Here is a 6,000-nt window from a genome sequence, read left to right as displayed (position 1 = left end):
CCCCCGGTGCCCAGCCTGTGCCTGCCCAGCTCCCCATCCCATCCCATCCCCGCTGGCGGGACGACCCTTGTGGCCATCACCCGCCCCGCAGAGCCCACGTGCTCGGCCGTTTCGCCTCCTGCCTGTGTGATTTGCAGAAAACCGCAGTAAACCTGAGGGCTGGTCTGGGTGAGGAAGCGAGCTCACTGCAAACCGAGACGCGACATGGCCGCACAAAAGCCACCACGCGCTCCCGCTCAAGGTGGAAAGCCACAGGAGGCACCAAGTCGAGCCATCTTCGGGCAGTCAGCAATTTCTGCAGTGCTTGCTTCGCAGTTCAGAGTTGAGAAGCTCGTCGCTTGCGACGAGTAACAAGGTTAGGAAACAACACCTCTTACTTTCCCCCGGTTTCCTGAGGTAGGTGTTACTAGAGAAGGTAGACGGTGACTCTGGATGTAAACTGACGTTGAGCCTGCGATAGTGAACACTCAGCTCTTCCACCAGGGATTTTATTGCAGCTGAGCCGTGGGGAGGGGGTCAGAAATCGCCCTCCCCGGGCAGCGAGGGTGCCCACGCCTCCGTGTGCTCCGGGTCCAGCCAGCTGCCAGGGCTCCCCAGCCCCAGCACAAGCTGAGCCCCCGGCCTCACGCGCGTCCCTGCCCTGTTCCCGGAGGACATGTTTCTGTCACAGGGAAAGGGGTTTTACCGAGCGTCCCTTACCCCTCTGCTCTTCTCCATTTGGTTGAAAAAATCTCTTAGTTTTTAATAAGTTTAAAGCTCACCGTCACCTCACAGACCAGACACCAGCATGAATGAAGCAGGGAGAAAGCGGCTCCTATCTCACCTGCTGTGGGGTGGGGGAAAACAGCACCTACGCCAACCATACTCGACATCTGAGCATCCCGTGCTGCTGCTGAAGTCAACAGCGCAAGAAATCCCTCCCACTGTAGGTTTTAATTACATGCTGTCCCGGTATTTCCAAATAGCTGAATAAATTCACATCCTGTATATGCTTGCAGGGTGTGAGTATTTTAGCCCACAAGGTTAGCTCTCTTTTGCATCTGCCAAGCATTTAACGAAATCAGAATGGGTTTGCAAGCATAGTGACTGGTTTTGCAAGCGTAGTGATTGTCCAGAGGGTCTCAGGAGTGATTTGGGGAGACTCCTTGTCGCCTGGGGAGGTTGGTGGTCGGCTGAGGCTGTTTATTCTTTGTCACGCGTCTTACCTGTCCCACCGCTTCTCCCCCTTGCGTGACTGATAACCTTTGAACAGGAGAGAACGACCGACAGACGGCAATCCCTGAATAATATTGGTTTTGCGTGAATGCTCTCTATACAGGGTCAGCATAGGAACAATGAGGAGTTACTCTTCAAACATCTGTGCAAAAGGTCCCCGCCGGCTCCTTTGCAAGCCGCCCGCTGGAGGCGGTGAACAGTTTATTTGCTCTGCCACCATCTCTGATTTGAGGATAGCTCGCATCTCCAGCCTCTGCCTGCATGTCTCGCAGGATCTGTCTACATTGCATCACGTTGAAATAAGCAGCTGCATTATGTTTCTTTTTCCATGAACCGCACCAGCACAGGGAGAAAAGAAAAGGAAAAAAAAAACCTGTTCAAAGATGACGCACCGCTCCGTTGTCAGAATTTATTCACTGAAATTTAACGCCTTGGTTTTTAGCACGCTTTGTTTGAACAGGTGTTGTCCTGGACTCTCCAATATTAATCACCTGTGTGCGTGTCTACATTTTGGACACAATATTGCTGGTATTGTTATTTATATTTTTCCAGGTCAGATTTTCCCTGTGGTCTGGACATCGGCATAGTTTTGTGGCTTCCCATTTGCGTGGTCGCTGTAATTTTGCGTGGCAGCCAGGCACGCGTTTGCAGGTAAGGAGCCATACCTGTTTCTTAAGTGCAAAGCAGCATATAGACTCTTGTGCATCCCTAAACTAGCCCTGAAAATTGAGTCAAAAGCTGAAATTTGCAGCTCCTAAAAAGAACTAATTTTACATCCAGCACAATCAAGTCTGGGGGGGTTGGTTTGTGTTCTTTGGTGTACCATAACTTTGTGAAGGATCATTACTGCTGCTTAGTTATTTGTGGAACTGGCGGGGCCTTTCTTCATTGTATTAATGATTTAATCATTGATTTAAGTAGAACCATGTTTTGGGCATCAGTCCTTTTAACATGCCCTCTCCGTTCCTGCCTCACGAGGCTGTAAAATACTAGGGTAAAATATTCATGAGTGAAAGCCCATTAGGAGGTGTCCTTTCGGCACAGCTATACCCAGGGCCAAGGAGTTAAAGCGTTTGCCCAAGTCCTCCTCCTTTCCCGACACCCTGCCAGAAGTGGTGACTTCCTTCTGGGTGGTTCACCAAGCTGCTTTAGCATCCCTGCTGCTCCGCTCCCCCAGCCTGCATCTGTAAAGCCCGGCTTTAGGGGGATGGCTGGCTGTCATTTTGTCTGGGTATTATGCTCCTAAATTATGAGAAACCCTGATCCTGTGGCAGGTTTTGCACTCGTGATTTCCCATCAGGATGAGAGCAATGTGAGAGAGGTTTCCTAGAGGATCCCCTCATTTAACTAAACCGTACCACTCAGTATAGGCAACGGACCGATGGCATCTTCCCCAGAAATACTTTTTCTTTAAAATTTGGGGACAGGGAGAGAGGTAAAATTTGACACTATCTTTTGAATGTGTTCCTTACAGGAAATTTTAGGCGTATACAGTTGCCCTGACATGCCTGCTGGCGTGGCAATGGTGCAAGCATGCTAACCAGCAAACGGCACAAACTCGCGCACACAAATGTGATCGGGTCAACAGAAAAACTATGAAGTAAAAGTTGACCTACACCAGGACATTGAGCGGAAGCAGATTCTTTAAACGCGACTTCTTCCCATATCCCTTTGGTTCAATATCACAGTGAAAAATCATGGAGGTGTTTTAGAAGAAACTGCAAACGATATTGCAGGGTAATAAGAGAAGTCCCGATCGTTAGATGTTCTCTGCGTTACAGATAACAGCCTCTCCTTCTTCCATGTGGGTGGGCAGGGGGGACCAAAAAACGTAGATTTGGCATTTGTAACAGATGTCTTCTGGGAAGAGCAGAGGAGCTGACACTGGGGTTATCTTAGCCAAAATTAGAGAACAGCAAGCAAGGGGCTGCACAAGAACAGGGAGTTACTGGTCGGGAGTTTCAGGGCACACTTGATATTTCACTACACACTTGATGCAGGATATATTTTGCTTCTGAAATTTAAAATGGAAATGGATTTTTCTGACCATTTAGTAAGTGCAATTTCTTTAAATTAAGGATTTGCATGATTTAATAGGGAGGATTTTGCATGTTTCTCTAAGATGTGCATATTTAGTGATGCAGAGTATTAAAATATGCATTTCTATGCCTAAGACCTTTTACTGGAGCAAACACAAACATTATAAAAAAACATGTACGTGACAAAAATGACACACATTCATCTGGGAAAATAATGTACAAATGGTTTTAGGCCTAAAGTGATTTAGCTTTAATGTTGTGCATCTACGCTAAGGACAGCTTATTTTTAGTTATCATTCCAATACTGCATTCATAGGAGCCTCCACAACTCAGTTCTGTAAAGTTGTTGGGCTTTTTCCAGCAAAGCTGGCTTTGAATCTTGGAGTGATTTGTGGAGGCATTATTCAACACTATTCACAGCTGAAAAGCTCAAGAGACACAGAAAAAGCCTAGGGCATGTAATCAAGGATTAACTGGTGCCAGCTTTCAAGGAAAGGAAGGGGGGAGAAAAAAAAACCAAACCACGAACAGGAATACAAAACCGGTTGTTTGAAAGCAGAATGAAGAATCTTGGAGGAAAATTATTATTTCTGTAGCTGCTTGAAGCGTCACTGCATTTACAAGTGAGTCAGGAGTAGCGTTTCCCCCAGCATCTAAAAAGCTGAAAAGGCAGCGCAGGTATTGCCTAACAAATGCCAACCCAGTTCCTCAAAATCTCCGAGTTTCATTTGGTGAAGTTTCCAAGAGCTTTCAGGTCTCAATCCAGCTATCGTACCGAGTTAAGAAAGTTAATCAGAATCAGCTGCCAAAAAACAAACAAACCGACCCCCCCACCCTCTTGTTCCAATATAAAAATACAGTGAGACACCAGTAACAGAAATGCTCACGCGCTGTCTCCCCTTCCTGGCCTTAATTTGGATCTCACCCATGGAACCATACGTACTCCTAAGTATCTTAGAAAGATCAGCACCTGTGCAGTAATTGATTTTGCTTATGTAATCACACATATAATTAAGTCCCCTCCTCTCTTCTGTGTGCTAGCCTCTGCTGAAAGCAAGCGGCCTCAATCTTCAAGGCCAAACAAGGCTATAAACGGAGCTACGCAGAAGCGGATAGTAAACACATTTTGATGAACGTTTAGACATTCAGGAGAGTCTCTGTGGTTTGTAGCTCATAGTGAAAGGTTGCGGGGGGTGGCGTGGGGCACAGCAAAAATGGCGTAAGTCAATCACTAGCTTTTTAAGTATGAGCTGCATACTTTTCACAACTATTAAAAAAAAACCCTAAGTTTAAAAATGCTTGGATCTTAACAAAAATGTCTCTAAATTAAATTTTATTACCGCATCCACATTTAGTATATGCATCAGTTTAGGACTCGGCGATCAACTTAACAAAAAGCGTGCTAGGAATAAGGGTCAGGAGTAGGTCCAAGGGCCTAATCTTCTGACTTGTGCTAGTAGTGACACAAAAGTCCAAAGACCAACAGAGATGACAAATATCCATAGATTTTCCCTGGTTACTTCATAAACTCTAGATCACATCTTAGCTGCATGAGGAAGACAAACCAAACCTGACCTACAAAGGTCACATTGCTTTTGGATTTTAGTAGGGTATCTAAACAGTGGTTTGTGATGTCATTTTGGTTTTTAAATACACCACAGGCTTAATCCTGCATACCTTGGATACTTGCATGACATACACTCTGAACTTGCATGAATTTAAATATGGATTTTGAATAAATAATGCAGCACCTACTATGCGTCCCAGCCTTATCTGTTACTTTTTGCAGCATCCTCATTTTACACTGCCCGTGGAGTTTATTTTCCCTCGTTTTAGCATTGAGGATATTGCCCTGGTTTTCTACAAAGAGGGGTATTTAGAAACAGCCCTAAGCTGCATACTGAAGGATTACTGTTTCGTAAACAGGTGCTCCACAAAAGCCAACAGGCTCACCAGTTGCTTATGACTATGCTGGTAACTCCTGTAACGCCTTCTTGAAGAAGGGGATTCATCTTTCAGGGGAATTTGAAACCGACAGACTAGGAATACACTATACTGGACATAATTTAGGTGAAATAATCTGCTTTACAGTTTTCTTTGGTTGTTTGTTTGTTTTTTTTATTCTCTTCAGGTTAAGGAAAAAATTGCTCCCTGGCAGCAGCGGAGTTATTTCCAACGGTATCACCAGGAGTTATTCTCAGGCACTGTTTTAATGTCAGACAAAGAAATGATCAAATACCCCCGTGTCTAGAACACATACTACTGGGTTAATCACAGACTAACCCTTTAAAAACAAAATACAATTCAAGATCCTTGGGGACGTATCCTGGCGTAAGTAAAAAAGCTGTAAAGATCTGGCACGGCATCAGGAGGCTGTACCAGCCCTAGCCAGCACAGCCACGCGGCAGGACCCCTTCAGCCAGGTGTACCGGGCTCCGGGCTGTACTGTTTGGGGATCACACCTGGACGTCACCGCGCCAGACGCCGGGGAAGGAAGAGTAGGAATAAACCATGCTTCAGTGCTGAGCAGAAGTACATCTTCTCTTCAGAGCAACCACGTCTGTCTCCATCTTTGCTGAGTAAGACTCATACACGCTGGATGAAACCAGTTTGAGCTTCTTGCTAGAGAGGAATCGCTGCCTTGTAATAAAAAGGCTGCTCACTTCCTGAAGAGTTCTGATCTAGAAGAACAAGGTAATATTTTACAAATGCGTTGCATTTGTATCTGCTATCTGGCTAAACACGT

The sequence above is a fragment of the Pygoscelis adeliae genome, unplaced genomic scaffold, assembly GCF_000699105.1.
Source record: "Pygoscelis adeliae isolate BGI_AS28 unplaced genomic scaffold, ASM69910v1 Scaffold154, whole genome shotgun sequence".
Classification (NCBI taxonomy): Eukaryota; Metazoa; Chordata; class Aves; order Sphenisciformes; family Spheniscidae; genus Pygoscelis; species Pygoscelis adeliae.
The sequence above is the reverse complement of the archived record's forward strand: the minus strand, read 5'-3'. Positions refer to the sequence as shown.